We start from the raw sequence: 25,011 nt of genomic DNA on the forward strand, positions 1-25,011 counted from the left end.
GAACACACACACACACCTAACTGTGACTCAATGCTCAGCCTACAGCAGCACACACACACAGACAGACATAACCCTAATTGTGACTAAATGCAATGCTCTTATCACCACACACACACAAACATAACTGTGACTCAGTGCTCAGCCTATAGCAGCACACACACACACACATACACACGCATGGCTCAGGGTGACTGAATGCACCATCTATACCATCATACACATACAAACACACACACACACACACACAGACACCACGCTGTGACTCAATGCTCAGACTATAAAAGCACACACAAACAAGGCTCACTGCGACTCAATGCATAGCCTATGCCAGTACACACACATGGCTCACGGTGACTCAATGCAGATTTTATACCAGGACACACAAACACGCACACACACATACGGCTCCCTGTGACTCAATGAATATTCTATACCAGCACACACACACACACACACACACACACACACACATATCACTTTGACTCAATGTGCAGCCTATACCAGCACACACAAACACACACACACCTGTCACTCAGTGCACAGCCGATAGCAGTACAAACACACACAAATACATGACTCACTGTGACTCATTTCACAATTCATTCATGAACACACACTCACACACACACCTCACTGTGACTCAATGATATGCCTATACCAGCACACACACATAGCTCACTATAACTCCATGCTCAGCCTATACCAGCACACACACACACACACACACACACACACATGTCACTGTGACTCAATGAACAGCCTATACCAGCACAAACACACAAACACACAAACATCTCACAGTGACTCAATGCAGAGCCTGTACCAGCACACACACACACACATGCACACACACACACAGTGCTAAGTGTGTCTCAATGCACCATCCATACCAGCACATACACACATACACACACACAGCTCACTCTGACTCAATGCTCAGCCTATATCAGCACACACACACACACATGCATGGCTCACCGTGACTCAATGCACAGCCTATACCTGCACACACAAAGAAACACAGCTCACTGTGACTCAGTGCACAGACTATACCAGCACACACAGACACAGACACACCTGACTGTGACTCAATGCACAGTCTATAAGTAGCACATACACATACACACATGCAACTCACTGTGACTCAATGCTCAGTCTATACCTGCACACCCCCATATGGCTCACTATAACTCAATGCACAGCTTATGCCAGCACACACAAATGGCTCACTGTGACTCAATGCAGAGTCTCTACCAGCACACACACATGCACACACACACCACTGTGACTCAATGTGCAGTCTATACCTGTGCACACACACACACACACATGGCTGACTGTGACTCAATGCAGTCTATACCAGCACACAGAACCACAACACACACCTGACTGTGACTCAATGCACAGTCTATAAGCAGCAAACACAACAACACACCTCATTGTGACTCAATGCTCAGACTATACCATCACACACACACACGGCTCACTGTGACTCAATGCACAGCCTATGCCAACACGCACACATACACACACACACACGGCTCACTGTGACTCAATATACAGCCTATACCACCAAACACACACAAACACTCGGCTTCCTTTGACTAAATGCACCATCTATCCCTGCACACACATACACACACACACACAGACGGCTCAATGTGACTCAGTCCACAGCCTATACCGGCACATGCAAACACACCTAACTGTGACTCAATACTCAGCCTACACCAGCACACATACATGCACACACACACACACACACATTGCTCCCTGTGGCTCCATGCAAAGCCTATAACAGCACAAAGACACACACACTCACACACACACGACTGTGACTCAATGCAGTCTATACCAGCACATACACACACACATACATGGCTCTGTGTAACTCAATGCACCATCGATCATACCAGTACATACACACACCTCACTGTGACTCAATGTGCAGCCTGCACCAGCACACACACACACACACACACACACACCTGTGACTCAATGCGCAGCATGTACCAGCACACACCCACCCACACATACCTGTGACTCAAAGGGCAGCCTATACCAGGACACACACACACACGCACACACACCTCACTGTGACTCAATGGTCAGCCTATAGCAGCACACACAGACACACACTCACACACACACGGTGGACTGTGACTCAATGCAGAGTCTATACCAGCACACACACACACACACCTCACTATGACTCTATGCTCAGCCTATACCAACAAACACACATACCTTGCTGTGACTCAAAGCGCTTTCTGTAGCGTCACACACACACACACACACACACACACACACACACACCCCTCACTGTGAGTCAATGCACATCCTAAACCAGCACACAAACACACGGCTCACTGTGACTCAATTCCAAGCCTATACTTGCACATACACACACTCACACACACACTTCACTGTGACTCAATGCATAGCCTGTTCCAGTACACACACACATCGATACCTCACTGTGACTCAATGCTCAGCCTATATCAGCACACACACTCACACATACAGCTCACTGTGACTCAATGTGCAGCCTATAGAAGCACACAAACACACGGCTCATTCTGACTCAGTGTGCAGCCTGTATCATTGCGCGCACACACACACACACACAAACACGTCTCAATGTGACTCAGTGTACAGCCTATACCAGCACAGATACACACAGACGAACAGCTCACTGAGACTCAATGCACAGTCTATACCAGAACACACACACACACACACACACACACACACATGGCTTACTCTGACTCAATGCACAGTCTATACCAGCACACACACACAGACACACACACACACACCTCACTGTGACTCAGTGCTCAGCCTATACCAGCAGACACAAACAAACACAACTAACTATGCCTCAATGCACAGTCCACAAGCAGCACATACACACACATACATGCAACTAACTGTGAATCAATGAACAGGCTATACCTGCGCACCCCCACACGGCTCACTATGACTCAATGCACAGCTTATGCCAGCACACACACATGGCTCACTGTGACTCAATGCAGAGTATACCAGCACACACACATGCACACACACACACACCACTGTGACTCAATGCACAGTATATACCTGCATGCACACACACACACACACACACACACACGGCTGACTGTGACTTAATGCAGTCTATACCAGCACACAGAACGACAAAACACACCTGAATGTGACTCAATGCACAGTCTATAAGCAGCACATACACCCACACACCTCACTGCGACTCAATGCTCAGACTTTACCATTACACACACACACGGCTCACTGTGACTCAATGCACAGCCTATGCCAGCACACACACACAAACACTCGGCTCCCTGTGACTAAATGCACCATCCATCCCTGCACACACACACACACACACAAAGATGGCTCAATGTGACTCAGTCCACAACCTATACCGGCACAAACAATCACACCTAACTGTGACTCAATACTCAGACTATACCAGCACACACACATGCACACACACACACATTACTCCCCGTGACTCCATGCACAGTCTGTAACAGTACACAGACACCCCCCCACACACACATGATCAGCTCACTCTGACTCAATGCACAGTCTATTCCATCACACAAACACACATGCTCACTGTGAGTTAGTGCACTGTCTATACCAGCACACAAACACACACTCAGATCTCACTATGACTCAATGCAAGCCTATAACAGCACACGCACACACACACACACAAACCTCACTGTGACTCATTGCAAAGCCTATACCAGCACACAGAGACACACACACCCCTAACTGTGACTCAGTGAACAGCCTATACCAGTGCTCGTGCACACACACACACAAGGCTGACTGTGACTCAATGCACAGCCTATATCAGCACTCACACACACACACACACTGCTCACTGTAATTCAAAGCACCATCCTTACTTACAAACACACACACACACACATTCATGGCTTACTGTGACACAGTGGACTGCCTATACCAGCACACATACACACACACACGGCTCACTGTGACTCAATGCACAGCCTATGCCATCACAGGCAGACACACACACCACTCACTGACACTCAATGCACATCATATAACAGAACACACACATGCACACACACACACACGGCTCACTGTGACTCAATCCACAATCTCTAACAACACAAAAACACACACAGGACTCTGTGACTCAATGACCAGACTACACCTGCACACACATGCACAATCACACACACACCTCACTGTGACTCAATGCACAGCCTGTACCAGCACACACACACACAGACACACCTCACTGTGACTCAATGTACAGCCTAGATCAGCACACACACACAGACAGCTCACTGTGACTTAATGCACAGCCTATACAAGCACACACAAAGACACACACACACAGTTCACTGTGAATCAATGTCCAGCCTATTCCTGCACACACATGCACACTCACACACACACCTCACAGTGACTCAATGCACAGCCTGTACGAGCACACACACACACACACACATCACTGTGACTGAATGTGCAGCCTATACCAGCACACACACACACGGCTCATGTGACTTAGTGCACAGCCTATACCAACACACACATGCACACACACACACACACACACATGAACAGCTCACTGAGACTCAATGCACAGCCTATACCAGAAAACACACACACACATGGCTCACTCTGACTCAATGCACAGTCTATACCAGCACATACACACACACACACACCGCTACCTGTGACTCTATGCAAAGCTTATACCAGCATGCACACACACACATACACCTCAGTGTGACTCAATGTTCAGCATATACCTGCACACACAGACACACACACACCTCTCACTGTGACTCAATGCACAGTCTCTACCGGCACACACACACACACACACACGGCTCCCTGTAACACATTGCACCGTCCATACTGCACACACACACACACACAGACGGCTCAATGTGACTGAGTCCACAGCCAATATCAGCACAGACACACAGCTAACTGTTACTCAATACTCAGCCTAGAGCAGCACACACACATACACACACATGCACAGCTGACTGTGACTCAATGCACAGTCTCTAACAGCACACACACACACACAGCTCACTGTGACTCAATGCACCATCTGTATCTACACACACACACACACGGTTTAATGTGACTCAATGAAATGTCTATGCCGGCACACACACACACACACACACACACACACACGGCTGTCTGTGTCTCAGTGCACACTCTATACCAGCCCACACACACCCACAAACAGCTCACTGTGCCTCAAGCCTATACCAGCACACAAACACACACAGACCTCTCTGTCACTCATTGGTCTGCCTATACCAGCCCACGAACACACACACACCTTACTATGACTCAGTGCACTGCCTATAACAGTGTGCATTCACACACACAAACACACACACACACACGGTTGACTGTTAATCAATGCATAGTCTATACCAGCACACACACACACACACAAACACACCTGACTGTGACTCAATGCACAGTCTATACCAACACACACACGGCTCCATGTAACTCAGTGCACAGTCTATGCTAGCAGACTCAGACACACACAGAAACACACATGGCTCACTGTGAGTCAATACACAGCCTATACCTGCACACACACACACACATACACCCACTCAAACACAATCAGCTCACTGTGACTCAGTGCAAAGCCTAAACCAGTACGTGCACCCACACACACACACACACCTCACTGTGACTCAATCGTCAGCCTATACCAGCGCACACAGACACACACCCCTCTCTGTGACTAAATGCATAGCCTATACCAGCATGCACACACACACATACACATCTCACTGTGACTCAAAGGTCATCCTATACCAGTGTGCACATACAGACACACACACATGGCTGACTGTGACTCAATGCACAGTCTATACCAGCACAAACACACACACAAACACCACTGACTGTGATTCAATGCACAGTCTATACCAGCATATACACACACACACACGCATTGCTCAGTGTGTCTCAATGCACTGTCCATACTGGCACATACACACATACACACACATGGCTCACTGTGGCTCAATGTCCAGTCTATATGTGCACACACACAAACACACACCCCTGTGACTCAATGCACAGACTATACCAGCACACACAAACAAGCACCTCACTTTGACTCAATGCTCAACCTATACGAGCACAAACACACACACACACACAGGGCTCACTGTGACTGAATGCACAGCCTATACCAGCACAGAAACACAAACACAGCTCACTGTGACTCAATGTACAGCCTAAACCAGCACCCATGAACACACACACACACGGCTCACTATTACTCAATGCACTGTCCATACCAGCACACACACACAAACACATAGATGGCTCTCTGTGACTCAGTGCACAGCCTATAGTGGCACACACACACACACACACACACACACCTCACAATGATTCAATGCTCAGACTATATCAGCACACACACACACACGGCTCCCTGTGACTCAATGCACCGTCCATACCTGCAAACAAAAACACACACACACAGAAGGCTCAATGTGACTCAGTCCATAGCCTATATCAACACACACACACACCTGTGACTCAGTACTCAACCTGTAGCAGCACAAGCACGCACGCACAGCTGATTGTGACTCAATGCACAGTCTATACCTGCACACACAAACGTGGTTCACTGTGCCTCAGTGCACAGCCTATACCAGCACACTCACATGCACTCAAACACACATGGCTCTCTGTGACTCAATGCACAGGCTCTAACAGCAGACACACACACACAAACACAAACACACGAACAGCTCACTGTCAGTCAATGCACAGTCTATTCCATCACATACACACACACACAGATCAGTGATTCAGTGCACACTCTATACCAGCACACACACACACACACTCACAGCTGTCACTCAATGCAAAGCCTATACCAGCACATGCACACACACACACATGGTTGTCTGTGACTCAATGCACAGTCTATACCAGCACACACACACAAACACATCTGACTCTGACTCAATGCACAGCCTTTGCCAGCACCATACACACACACACACACACACACACACACACACACACACATGGCTGAGTGTGACTCAATGCACAGCCTATACAGCATACACACACACACACATGCACCTCACTGTAACTCAATGCAGAGTCTATAGCAGCACACACACACACACATCCACATCACAGTGACTCAATGGGCAGCCTATACCAAGACACACACACCTCACTGTGACTCAATCCGCAGCCTATACCAGCACACACACATATCACACACAGACACCTCACTGTGATTAAATGCACAGCCTCTACCAGCACGCACACAACACACACACGACTCACTGTGAATCATTGCACAGCCTATGCCAGTACACACAGACACACTCGGCTAACTGTGACTAAATGCACCATGCATACCTGCACACAAACACACACACACACAAACACACAATGACGGCTCAGTGTGCCTCGGTGCACAGCCTATACCAGAACACACACACACACCTAACTGTGACTCAATGCTCAGCCTACAGCAGCACACACACACAGACAGACATAACCCTAATTGTGACTCAATGCAATGCTCATATCACCACACACACACAAACATAACTGTGACTCAGTGCTCAGCCAATAGCAGCACACACACACACACACATACACACGCATGGCTCAGGGTGACTGAATGCACCATCTATACCATCATACACATACACACACACACACACACAGACACCACGCTGTGACTCAATGCTCAGACTATAAAAGCACACACAAACAAGGCTCACTGCGACTCAATGCATAGCCTATGCCAGCACACACACATGGCTCATGGTGACTCAATGCAGATTCTATACCAGGACACACAAACACGCACACACACACACGGCTCCCTGTGACTCAATGAATATTCTATACCAGCACACACACACACACACACACACACACATATCACTTTGACTCAATGTGCAGCCTATACCAGCACACACAAACACACACACACCTGTCACTCAGTGCACAGCCGATAGCAGTACAAACACACACAAATACATGACTCACTGTGACTCATTTCACAATTCATTCATGAACACACACTCACACACACACCTCACTGTGACTCAATGATATGCCTATACCAGCACACACACATAGCTCACTATAACTCAATGCTCAGCCTATACCAGCACACACACACACACACGCACACACACACACACACATGTCACTGTGACTCAATGAACAGCCTATACCAGCACAAACACACAAACACACAAACTTCTCACAGTGACTCAATGCAGAGCCTGTACCAGCACACACACACACACATGCACACACACACACAGTGCTAAGTGTGTCTCAATGCACCATCCATACCAGCACATACACACATACACACACACAGCTCACTCTGACTCAATGCTCAGCCTATATCAGCACACACACACACACATGCATGGCTCACTGTGACTCAATGCACAGCCTATACCTGCACACACACACACACACACTTCACTGTGACTCCATGCTCAGCCTATACCAGCACACACAAAGAAACACAGCTCACTGTGACTCAGTGCACAGACTATACCAGCACACACAGACACAGACACACCTGACTGTGACTCAATGCACAGTCTATAAGTAGCACATACACATACACACATGCAACTCACTGTGACTCAATGCTCAGGCTATACCTGCACACCCCCATATGGCTCACTATAACTCAATGCACAGCTTATGCCAGCACACACAAATGGCTCACTGTGACTCAATGCAGAGTCTCTACCAGCACACACACATGCACACACACACCACTGTGACTCAATGCGCAGTCTATACCTGTGCACACACACACACACACATGGCTGACTGTGACTCAATGCAGTCTATACCAGCACACAGAACCACAACACACACCTGACTGTGACTCAATGCACAGTCTATAAGCAGCAAACACAACAACACACCTCATTGTGACTCAATGCTCAGACTATACCATCACACACACACACGGCTCACTGTGACTCAATGCACAGCCTATGCCAACACGCACACATACACACACACACACGGCTCACTGTGACTCAATATACAGCCTATACCACCAAACACACACAAACACTCGGCTCCCTTTGACTAAATGCACCATCTATCCCTGCACACACATACACACACACACACAGACGGCTCAATGTGACTCAGTCCACAGCCTATACCGGCACATGCAAACACACCTAACTGTGACTCAATACTCAGCCTACACCAGCACACATACATGCACACACACACACACACACATTGCTCCCTGAGGCTCCATGCAAAGCCTATAACAGCACACAGACACACACACTCACACACACACGACTGTGACTCAATGCAGTCTATACCAGCACATACACACACACATACATGGCTCTGTGTAACTCAATGCACCATCGATCATACCAGCACATACACACACCTCACTGTGACTCAATGTGCAGCCTGCACCAGCACACACACACACACACACACACACCTGTGACTCAATGCGCAGCATGTACCAGCACACACCCACCCACACATACCTGTGACTCAAAGGGCAGCCTATACCAGGACACACACACACACGCACACACACCTCACTGTGACTCAATGGTCAGCCTATAGCAGCACACACAGACACACACTCACACACACACGGTGGACTGTGACTCAATGCAGAGTCTATACCAGCACACACACACACACACCTCACTATGACTCTATGCTCAGCCTATACCAACAAACACACATACCTTGCTGTGACTCAAAGCGCTTTCTGTAGCGTCACACACACACACACACACACACACACACCCCTCACTGTGAGTCAATGCACATCCTAAACCAGCACACAAACACACGGCTCACTGTGACTCAATTCCAAGCCTATACTTGCACATACACACACTCACACACACACTTCACTGTGACTCAATGCATAGCCTGTTCCAGTACACACACACATCGATACCTCACTGTGACTCAATGCTCAGCCTATATCAGCACACACACTCACACATACAGCTCACTGTGACTCAATGTGCAGCCTATAGAAGCACACAAACACACGGCTCATTCTGACTCAGTGTGCAGCCTGTATCATTGCGCGCACACACACACACACACAAACACGTCTCAATGTGACTCAGTGTACAGCCTATACCAACACAGATACACACAGACGAACAGCTCACTGAGACTCAATGCACAGTCTATACCAGAACACACACACACACACACACACACACACACATGGCTTACTCTGACTCAATGCACAGTCTATACCAGCACACACACACAGACACACACACACACACCTCACTGTGACTCAGTGCTCAGCCTATACCAGCAGACACAAACAAACACAACTAACTATGCCTCAATGCACAGTCCACAAGCAGCACATACACACACATACATGCAACTAACTGTGAATCAATGAACAGGCTATACCTGCGCACCCCCACACGGCTCACTATGACTCAATGCACAGCTTATGCCAGCACACACACATGGCTCACTGTGACTCAATGCAGAGTATACCAGCACACACACATGCACACACACACACACCACTGTGACTCAATGCACAGTATATACCTGCATGCACACACACACACACACACACACACACACGGCTGACTGTGACTTAATGCAGTCTATACCAGCACACAGAACGACAAAACACACCTGAATGTGACTCAATGCACAGTCTATAAGCAGCACATACACCCACACACCTCACTGCGACTCAATGCTCAGACTTTACCATTACACACACACACGGCTCACTGTGACTCAATGCACAGCCTATGCCAGCACACACACACAAACCCTCGGCTCCCTGTGACTAAATGCACCATCCATCCCTGCACACACACACACACACACAAAGATGGCTCAATGTGACTCAGTCCACAACCTATACCGGCACAAACAATCACACCTAACTGTGACTCAATACTCAGACTATACCAGCACACACACATGCACACACACACACATTACTCCCCGTGACTCCATGCACAGTCTGTAACAGTACACAGACACCCCCCCACACACACATGATCAGCTCACTCTGACTCAATGCACAGTCTATTCCATCACACAAACACACATGCTCACTGTGAGTTAGTGCACTGTCTATAGCAGCACACAAACACACACTCAGATCTCACTATGACTCAATGCAAGCCTATAACAGCACACGCACACACACACACACAAACCTCACTGTGACTCATTGCAAAGCCTATACCAGCACACAGAGACACACACACCCCTAACTGTGACTCAGTGAACAGCCTATACCAGTGCTCGTGCACACACACACACAAGGCTGACTGTGACTCAATGCACAGCCTATATCAGCACTCACACACACACACACACTGCTCACTGTAATTCAAAGCACCATCCTTACTTACAAACACACACACACACACATTCATGGCTTACTGTGACACAGTGGACTGCCTATACCAGCACACATACACACACACACGGCTCACTGTGACTCAATGCACAGCCTATGCCATCACAGGCAGACACACACACCACTCACTGACACTCAATGCACATCATATAACAGAACACACACATGCACACACACACACACGGCTCACTGTGACTCAATCCACAATCTCTAACAACACAAAAACACACACAGGACTCTGTGACTCAATGACCAGACTACACCTGCACACACATGCACAATCACACACACACCTCACTGTGACTCAATGCACAGCCTGTACCAGCACACACACACACAGACACACCTCACTGTGACTCAATGTACAGCCTAGATCAGCACACACACACACACAGCTCACTGTGACTTAATGCACAGCCTATACAAGCACACACAAAGACACACACACACAGTTCACTGTGAATCAATGTCCAGCCTATTCCTGCACACACATGCACACTCACACACACACCTCACAGTGACTCAATGCACAGCCTGTACGAGCACACACACACACACACACATCACTGTGACTGAATGTGCAGCCTATACCAGCACACACACACACGGCTCATGTGACTTAGTGCACAGCCTATACCAACACACACATGCACACACACACACACACACACATGAACAGCTCACTGAGACTCAATGCACAGCCTATACCAGAAAACACACACACACATGGCTCACTCTGACTCAATGCACAGTCTATACCAGCACATACACACACACACACACCGCTACCTGTGACTCTATGCAAAGCTTATACCAGCATGCACACACACACATACACCTCAGTGTGACTCAATGTTCAGCATATACCTGCACACACAGACACACACACACCTCTCACTGTGACTCAATGCACAGTCTCTACCGGCACACACACACACACACACACGGCTCCCTGTAACACATTGCACCGTCCATACTGCACACACACACACACACAGACGGCTCAATGTGACTGAGTCCACAGCCAATATCAGCACAGACACACAGCTAACTGTTACTCAATACTCAGCCTAGAGCAGCACACACACATACACACACATGCACAGCTGACTGTGACTCAATGCACAGTCTCTAACAGCACACACACACACACAGCTCACTGTGACTCAATGCACCATCTGTACCTACACACACACACACACGGTTTAATGTGACTCAATGAAATGTCTATGCCGGCACACACACAAACACACACACACACACACGGCTGTCTGTGTCTCAGTGCACACTCTATACCAGCCCACACACACCCACAAACAGCTCACTGTGCCTCAAGCCTATACCAGCACACAAACACACACAGACCTCTCTGTCACTCATTGGTCTGCCTATACCAGCCCACGAACACACACAAACCTTACTATGACTCAGTGCACTGCCTATAACAGTGTGCATTCACACACACAAACACACACACACACACGGTTGACTGTTAATCAATGCATAGTCTATACCAGCACACACACACACACACAAACACACCTGACTGTGACACAATGCACAGTCTATACCAACACACACACGGCTCCATGTAACTCAGTGCACAGTCTATGCTAGCAGACTCAGACACACACAGAAACACACATGGCTCACTGTGAGTCAATACACAGCCTATACCTGCACACACACACACATACACCCACTCAAACACAATCAGCTCACTGTGACTCAGTGCAAAGCCTAAACCAGTACGTGCACCCACACACACACACACCTCACTGTGACTCAATCGTCAGCCTATACCAGCGCACACAGACACACACCCCTCTCTGTGACTAAATGCATAGCCTATACCAGCATGCACACACACACATACACATCTCACTGTGACTCAAAGGTCATCCTATACCAGTGTGCACATACAGACACACACACATGGCTGACTGTGACTCAATGCACAGTCTATACCAGCACAAACACACACACAAACACCACTGACTGTGATTCAATGCACAGTCTATACCAGCATATACACACACACACACGCATTGCTCAGTGTGTCTCAATGCACTGTCCATACTGGCACATACACACATACACACACATGGCTCACTGTGGCTCAATGTCCAGTCTATATGTGCACACACACAAACACACACCCCTGTGACTCAATGCACAGACTATACCAGCACACACAAACAAGCACCTCACTTTGACTCAATGCTCAACCTATACGAGCACAAACACACACACACACACAGGGCTCACTGTGACTGAATGCACAGCCTATACCAGCACAGAAACACAAACACAGCTCACTGTGACTCAATGTACAGCCTAAACCAGCACCCATGAACACACACACACACGGCTCACTATTACTCAATGCACTGTCCATACCAGCACACACACACAAACACATAGATGGCTCTCTGTGACTCAGTGCACAGCCTATACTGGCACACACACACACACACACACACACACACCTCACAATGATTCAATGCTCAGACTATATCAGCACACACACACACACGGCTCCCTGTGACTCAATGCACCGTCCATACCTGCAAACAAAAACACACACACACAGAAGGCTCAATGTGACTCAGTCCATAGCCTATATCAACACACACACACACCTGTGACTCAGTACTCAACCTGTAGCAGCACAAGCACACACGCACAGCTGATTGTGACTCAATGCACAGTCTATACCTGCACACACAAACGTGGTTCACTGTGCCTCAGTGCACAGCCTATACCAGCACACTCACATGCACTCAAACACACATGGCTCTCTGTGACTCAATGCACAGGCTCTAACAGCAGACACACACACACAAACACAAACACACGAACAGCTCACTGTCAGTCAATGCACAGTCTATTCCATCACATACACACACACACAGATCAGTGATTCAGTGCACACTCTATACCAGCACACACACACACACACTCACAGCTGTCACTCAATGCAAAGCCTATACCAGCACATGCACACACACACACATGGTTGTCTGTGACTCAATGCACAGTCTATACCAGCACACACACACAAACACATCTGACTGTGACTCAATGCACAGCCTTTGCCAGCACCATACACACACACACACACACACACACACATGGCTGAGTGTGACTCAATGCACAGCCTATACAGCATACACACACACACACATGCACCTCACTGTAACTCAATGCAGAGTCTATAGCAGCACACACACACACACATCCACATCACAGTGACTCAATGGGCAGCCTATACCAAGACACACACACCTCACTGTGACTCAATCCGCAGCCTATACCAGCACACACACATATCACACACAGACACCTCACTGTGATTAAATGCACAGCCTCTACCAGCACGCACACAACACACACACGACTCACTGTGAATCATTGCACAGCCTATGCCAGTACACACAGACACACTCGGCTAACTGTGACTAAATGCACCATGCATACCTGCACACAAACACACACACACACAAACACACAATGACGGCTCAGTGTGCCTCGGTGCACAGCCTATACCAGAACACACACACACACCTAACTGTGACTCAATGCTCAGCCTACAGCAGCACACACACACAGACAGACATAACCCTAATTGTGACTCAATGCAATGCTCATATCACCACACACACACAAACATAACTGTGACTCAGTGCTCAGCCAATAGCAGCACACACACACACACACATACACACGCATGGCTCAGGGTGACTGAATGCACCATCTATACCATCATACACATACACACACACACACACACACAGACACCACGCTGTGACTCAATGCTCAGACTATAAAAGCACACACAAACAAGGCTCACTGCGACTCAATGCATAGCCTATGCCAGCACACACACATGGCTCATGGTGACTCAATGCAGATTCTATACCAGGACACACAAACACGCACACACACACACGGCTCCCTGTGACTCAATGAATATTCTATACCAGCACACACACACACACACACACACACACACACACATATCACTTTGACTCAATGTGCAGCCTATACCAGCACACACAAACACACACACACCTGTCACTCAGTGCACAGCCGATAGCAGTACAAACACACACAAATACATGACTCACTGTGACTCATTTCACAATTCATTCATGAACACACACTCACACACACACCTCACTGTGACTCAATGATATGCCTATACCAGCACACACACATAGCTCACTATAACTCAATGCTCAGCCTATACCAGCACACACACACACACACGCACACACACACACACACATGTCACTGTGACTCAATGAACAGCCTATACCAGCACAAACACACAAACACACAAACATCTCACAGTGACTCAATGCAGAGCCTGTACCAGCACACACACACACACATGCACACACACACACAGTGCTAAGTGTGTCTCAATGCACCATCCATACCAGCACATACACACATACACACACACAGCTCACTCTGACTCAATGCTCAGCCTATATCAGCACACACACACACACATGCATGGCTCACTGTGACTCAATGCACAGCCTATACCTGCACACACACACACACACACTTCACTGTGACTCCATGCTCAGCCTATACCAGCACACACAAAGAAACACAGCTCACTGTGACTCAGTGCACAGACTATACCAGCACACACAGACACAGACACACCTGACTGTGACTCAATGCACAGTCTATAAGTAGCACATACACATACACACATGCAACTCACTGTGACTCAATGCTCAGGCTATACCTGCACACCCCCATATGGCTCACTATAACTCAATGCACAGCTTATGCCAGCACACACAAATGGCTCACTGTGACTCAATGCAGAGTCTCTACCAGCACACACACATGCACACACACACCACTGTGACTCAATGCGCAGTCTATACCTGTGCACACACACACACACACATGGCTGACTGTGACTCAATGCAGTCTATACCAGCACACAGAACCACAACACACACCTGACTGTGACTCAATGCACAGTCTATAAGCAGCAAACACAACAACACACCTCATTGTGACTCAATGCTCAGACTATACCATCACACACACACACGGCTCACTGTGACTCAATGCACAGCCTATGCCAACACGCACACATACACACACACACACGGCTCACTGTGACTCAATATACAGCCTATACCACCAAACACACACAAACACTCGGCTCCCTTTGACTAAATGCACCATCTATCCCTGCACACACATACACACACACACACAGACGGCTCAATGTGACTCAGTCCACAGCCTATACCGGCACATGCAAACACACCTAACTGTGACTCAATACTCAGCCTACACCAGCACACATACATGCACACACACACACACACACATTGCTCCCTGAGGCTCCATGCAAAGCCTATAACAGCACACAGACACACACACTCACACACACACGACTGTGACTCAATGCAGTCTATACCAGCACATACACACACACATACATGGCTCTGTGTAACTCAATGCACCATCCATCATACCAGCACATACACACACCTCACTGTGACTCAATGTGCAGCCTGCACCAGCACACACACACACACACACACACACCTGTGACTCAATGCGCAGCATGTACCAGCACACACCCACCCACACATACCTGTGACTCAAAGGGCAGCCTATACCAGGACACACACACACACGCACACACACCTCACTGTGACTCAATGGTCAGCCTATAGCAGCACACACAGACACACACTCACACACACACGGTGGACTGTGACTCAATGCAGAGTCTATACCAGCACACACACACACACACCTCACTATGACTCTATGCTCAGCCTATACCAACAAACACACATACCTTGCTGTGACTCAAAGCGCTTTCTGTAGCGTCACACACACACACACACACACACACACACACACACCCCTCACTGTGAGTCAATGCACATCCTAAACCAGCACACAAACACACGGCTCACTGTGACTCAATTCCAAGCCTATACTTGCACATACACACACTCACACACACACTTCACTGTGACTCAATGCATAGCCTGTTCCAGTACACACACACATCGATACCTCACTGTGACTCAATGCTCAGCCTATATCAGCACACACACTCACACATACAGCTCACTGTGACTCAATGTGCAGCCTATAGAAGCACACAAACACACGGCTCATTCTGACTCAGTGTGCAGCCTGTATCATTGCGCGCACACACACACACACACAAACACGTCTCAATGTGACTCAGTGTACAGCCTATACCAACACAGATACACACAGACGAACAGCTCACTGAGACTCAATGCACAGTCTATACCAGAACACACACACACACACACACACACACACACATGGCTTACTCTGACTCAATGCACACTCTATACCAGCACACACACACAGACACACACACACACACCTCACTGTGACTCAGTGCTCAGCCTATACCAGCAGACACAAACAAACACAACTAATTATGCCTCAATGCACAGTCCACAAGCAGCACATACACACACATACATGCAACTAACTGTGAATCAATGAACAGGCTATACCTGCGCACCCCCACATGGCTCACTATGACTCAATGCACAGCTTATGCCAGCACACACACATGGCTCACTGTGACTCAATGCAGAGTATACCAGCACACACACATGCACACACACACACATCACTGTGACTCAATGCACAGTATATACCTGCATGCACACACACACACACACACACACACACACACACGGCTGACTGTGACTTAATGCAGTCTATACCAGCACACAGAACGACAAAACACACCTGAATGTGACTCAATGCACAGTCTATAAGCAGCACATACACCCACACACCTCACTGCGACTCAATGCTCAGACTTTACCATTACACACACACACGGCTCACTGTGACTCAATGCACAGCCTATGCCAGCACACACACACAAACACTCGGCTCCCTGTGACTAAATGCACCATCCATCCCTGCACACACACACACACACACAAAGATGGCTCAATGTGACTCAGTCCACAACCTATACCAGCACAAACAATCACACCTAACTGTGACTCAATACTCAGACTATACCAGCACACACACATGCACACACACACACATTACTCCCCGTGACTCCATGCACAGTCTGTAACAGTACACAGACACACCCCCACACACACATGATCAGCTCACTCTGACTCAATGCACAGTCTATTCCATCACACAGACACACATGCTCACTGTGAGTTAGTGCACTGTCTATACCAGCACACAAACACACACTCAGATCTCACTATGACTCAATGCAAGCCTATAACAGCACACGCACACACACACACACACAAACCTCACTGTGACTCATTGCAAAGCCTATACCAGCACACAGAGACACACACACCCCTAACTGTGACTCAGTGAACAGCCTATACCAGTGCTCGTGCACACACACACACAAGGCTGACTGTGACTCAATGCACAGCCTATATCAGCACTCACACACACACACACACACTGCTCACTGTAATTCAAAGCACCATCCTTACTTACAAACACACACACACACACATTCACGGCTTACTGTGACACAGTGGACTGCCTATACCAGCACACATACACACACACACGGCTCACTGTGACTCAATGCACAGCCTATGCCATCACAGGCAGACACACACACCACTCACTGACAGTCAATGCACATCATATAACAGAACACACACATGCACACACACACACACGGCTCACTGTGACTCAATCCACAATCTCTAACAACACAAAAACACACACAGGACTCTGTGACTCAATGCCCAGACTACACCTGCACACACATGCACAATCACACACACACCTCACTGTGACTCAATGCACAGCCTGTACCAGCACACACACACACAGACACACCTCACTGTGACTCAATGTACAGCCTAGATCAGCACACACACACACACAGCTCACTGTGACTTAATGCACAGCCTATACAAGCACACACAAAGACACACACACACAGTTCACTGTGAATCAATGTCCAGCCTATTCCTGCACACACATGCACACTCACACACACACCTCACAGTGACTCAATGCACAGCCTGTACGAGCACACACACACACACACATCACTGTGACTGAATGTGCAGCCTATACCAGCACACACACACACGGCTCATGTGACTTAGTGCACAGCCTATACCAACACACACATGCACACACACACACACACACACACATGAACAGCTCACTGAGACTCAATGCACAGCCTATACCAGAAAACACACACACACATGGCTCACTCTGACTCAATGCACAGTCTATACCAGCACATACACACACACACACACCGCTACCTGTGACTCTATGCAAAGCTTATACCAGCATGCACACACACACATACGCCTCAGTGTGACTCAATGTTCAGCATATACCTGCACACACAGACACACACACACCCCTCACTGTGACTCAATGCACAGTCTCTACCGGCACACACACACACACACACACATGGTTCCCTGTAACACATTGCACCGTCCATACTGCACACACACACACACACAGACGGCTCAATGTGACTGAGTCCACAGCCAATATCAGCTCACACACACAGCTAACTGTTACTCAATACTCAGCCTAGAGCAGCACACACGCATACACACACATGCACAGCTGACTGTGCCTCAATGCACAGTCTCTAACAGCACACACACACACACACAGCTCACTGTGACTCAATGCACCATCTGTACCTACACACAAACACACACGGCTTAATGTGACTCAATGAAATGTCTATGCCAGCACACACACACGGCTGTCTGTGTCTCAGTGCACACTCTATACCAGCCCACACACACCCACAAACAGCTCACTGTGCCTCAAGCCTATACCAGCACACACACACACACAGACCTCTCTGTCACTCATTGGTCTGCCTATACCAGCCCACGAACACACACACCCCTTACTATGACTCAGTGCACTGCCTATAACAGTGTGCATTCACACACACAAACACACACACACACACGGTTGACTGTTAATCAATGCATAGTCTATACCAGCACACACACACACACACACAAACACACCTGACTGTGACTCAATGCACAGTCTATACCAACACACACACGGCTCCATGTAACTCAGTGCACAGTCTATGCTAGCAGACTCAGACACACACAGAAACACACATGGCTCACTGTGAGTCAATACACAGCCTATACCTGCACACACACACACATACACCCACTCAAACACAATCAGCTCACTGTGACTCAGTGCAAAGCCTAAACCAGTACGTGCACCCACACACACACACACCTCACTGTGACTCAATGGTCAGCCTATACCAGCGCACACAGACACACACCCCTCTCTGTGACTAAATGCACAGCCTATACCAGCGTGCACACACATCACACACACGCTGACTGTGACTCAATGCCCAGCCTATACCTGCACACACACACACACAAACACACCAGACTATGACTCAATGAACAGTCTATATGAGCACATACACACACACACACACACACACGTTTTTCTCAGTGTGACTCAATGCACCATCCATAACAGCACATACACACACACACATGCACCTCACTGTGACTCAATGCTCAGACTATACCAGCACACACACACACAGCTCACTGTGACTAAATGCAGGGTCTATACCAGCACACACCACACACACCTCACTGTGACTCAATGCACAGCCTATAGCAGCACACACACACACACACATACCTCACTGTGACTCAAATTGCTTCCTGTACCAACACACACACACACACACACACCTCACTGTGACTCAGTGCAGAGCCTATACCAGCACACACACACACAGCTCAGTGTGACTCAATGCTCAGCCGATATAAGCACACACACTCACACACACAGCTCAATGTGACTCCATGTGCAGCCTATACCAGCACACACACACACACACACACACACACACACCTGTCACTCAATGCACAGCTGATAGCATCACAAACACACACAAATACATGACTCACTGTGACTCATTTCACAGCTCACACCTGAACACACACATACCTCACTGTGACTCATTGCACTTCCTATACCAGCACACACACCTAGCTCACGTTGAATCAATGCTCAGCCTATACCAGCACACAAACACACACGCACTGGTCACTGTGACTCAATGCACAGCCTATACCAGCACAAACACACAAACACACACACAGCTCACAGTGACTCAATGCAGAGCCTATACCAGCACACACACACACACACGCACACACACACACCTGACTCTGACTCAATGCAGAGTCTATACCAGCACCTACACACACAAACAACACATGTCCAGCTTATTGTGACTCAATGCATCATCCATACCAGCACATACACACAAACACACACACCTCACTGTGACTCAAAACTCAGCCTTTACCAGCACACACACACACGGCTCACTGTGACTTAATGCACCGCCTATGCCAGCACACACACATAGCTCACTTTGACTCAATGCACAGCCTATACCCGCACACACACACACAGCTCACTGTGAATCAATGTACAGCCTATATCAGCACACACACACACGCACACACACAGCTCACTGTGACTCAATGCACCATCCATACCTGCACACACACACACAAACACACAGAGCTCTGTGTGACTCAGTGCACAGCCTATACCAGCACACACACACACATGAACACCTCACTGTTATTCAATGCACATTCTATACAAGCACACACACACACACACACAGTTCCCTGTAGCTCAGTGTAAAGTCAGTACCAGCACACACACACACACAGCACACTCTGACTCAATGCATAGCCTATACCAGCATGCACACACACACATACACATCTCACTGTGACTCAAAGGTCATCCTATACCAGTGGGCACATACAGACACACACACATGGCTGACTGTGACTCAATGCACAGTCTATACCAGCACAAACACACACGCAAACTCTACTGACTGTGATTCAATGCACAGTCTATACCAGCATATACATACACACACACACACTGCTCAGTGTGTCTCAATGCACTGTCCATACCGGCACATACACACATACACACACACAGCTCACTGTGACTCAATGCACCATCCATACCTGCACACACACACACACACACACACACACACGGCTCAGTGTGACTCAGTGCACAGCCTATACCAGCACACACACACACATGAACACCTCACTGTTATTCAATGCACATTCTATACAAGCACACACACACACACACAGTTCCCTGTAGCTCAGTGTAAAGTCAGTACCAACACACACACACACACAGCACACTCTGACCCAATGCATAGCCTATACCAGCATGCACACACACACATACACATCTCACTGTGACTCAAAGGTCATCCTATACCAGTGTGCACATACAGACACACACACATGGCTGACTGTGACTCAATGCACAGTCTATACCAGCACAAACACACACACAAACACCACTGACTGTGATTCAATGCACAGTCTATACCAGCATATACACACACACACACGCATTGCTCAGTGTGTCTCAATGCACTGTCCATACTGGCACATACACACATACACACACATGGCTCACTGTGGCTCAATGTCCAGTCTATATGTGCACACACACAAACACACACCCCTGTGACTCAATGCACAGACTATACCAGCACACACAAACAAGCACCTCACTTTGACTCAATGCTCAACCTATACGAGCACAAACACACACACACACACAGGGCTCACTGTGACTGAATGCACAGCCTATACCAGCACAGAAACACAAACACAGCTCACTGTGACTCAATGTACAGCCTAAACCAGCACCCATGAACACACACACACACGGCTCACTATTACTCAATGCACTGTCCATACCAGCACACACACACAAACACATAGATGGCTCTCTGTGACTCAGTGCACAGCCTATACTGGCGCACACACACACACACACCTCACAATGATTCAATGCTCAGACTATATCAGCACACACACACACACGGCTCCCTGTGACTCAATGCACCGTCCATACCTGCAAACAAAAACACACACACACAGAAGGCTCAATGTGACTCAGTCCATAGCCTATATCAACACACACACACACCTGTGACTCAGTACTCAACCTGTAGCAGCACAAGCACACACGCACAGCTGATTGTGACTCAATGCACAGTCTATACCTGCACACACAAACGTGGTTCACTGTGCCTCAGTGCACAGCCTATACCAGCACACTCACATGCACTCAAACACACATGGCTCTCTGTGACTCAATGCACAGGCTCTAACAGCAGACACACACACACAAACACAAACACACGAACAGCTCACTGTCAGTCAATGCACAGTCTATTCCATCACATACACACACACACAGATCAGTGATTCAGTGCACACTCTATACCAGCACACACACACACACACTCACAGCTGTCACTCAATGCAAAGCCTATACCAGCACATGCACACACACACACATGGTTGTCTGTGACTCAATGCACAGTCTATACCAGCACACACACACAAACACATCTGACTGTGACTCAATGCACAGCCTTTGCCAGCACCATACACACACACACACACACACACACACATGGCTGAGTGTGACTCAATGCACAGCCTATACAGCATACACACACACACACATGCACCTCACTGTAACTCAATGCAGAGTCTATAGCAGCACACACACACACACATCCACATCACAGTGACTCAATGGGCAGCCTATACCAAGACACACACACCTCACTGTGACTCAATCCGCAGCCTATACCAGCACACACACATATCACACACAGACACCTCACTGTGATTAAATGTACAGCCTCTACCAGCACGCACACAACACACACACGACTCACTGTGAATCATTGCACAGCCTATGCCAGTACACACAGACACACTCGGCTAACTGTGACTAAATGCACCATGCATACCTGCACACAAACACACACACACACAAACACACAGTGACGGCTCAGTGTGCCTCGGTGCACAGCCTATACCAGAACACACACACACACCTAACTGTGACTCAATGCTCAGCCTACAGCAGCATACACACACAGACAGACATAACCCTAATTGTGACTCAATGCAATGCTCATATCACCACACACACACAAACATAACTGTGACTCAGTGCTCAGCCTATAGTAGCACACACACACACACACATACACACGCATGGCTCAGGGTGACTGAATGCACCATCAATACCATCATACACATACACACACACACACACACACACAGACACCACGCTGTGACTCAATGCTCAGACTATAAAAGCACACACAAACAAGGCTCACTGCGACTCAATGCATAGCCTATGCCAGCCCACACACATGGCTCACGGTGACTCAATGCAGATTCTATACCAGGACACACAAACACGCACACACACACACGGCTCCCTGTGACTCAATGAATATTCTATACCAGCACACACACACACACACACACACACACATATCACTTTGACTCAATGTGCAGCATATACCAGCACACACAAACACACACACACCTGTCACT

The sequence above is a fragment of the Balaenoptera physalus genome (assembly GCF_965194825.1).
Source record: "Balaenoptera physalus genome assembly, chromosome: Y".
In the NCBI taxonomy this organism is placed as follows: domain Eukaryota; kingdom Metazoa; phylum Chordata; class Mammalia; order Artiodactyla; family Balaenopteridae; genus Balaenoptera; species Balaenoptera physalus.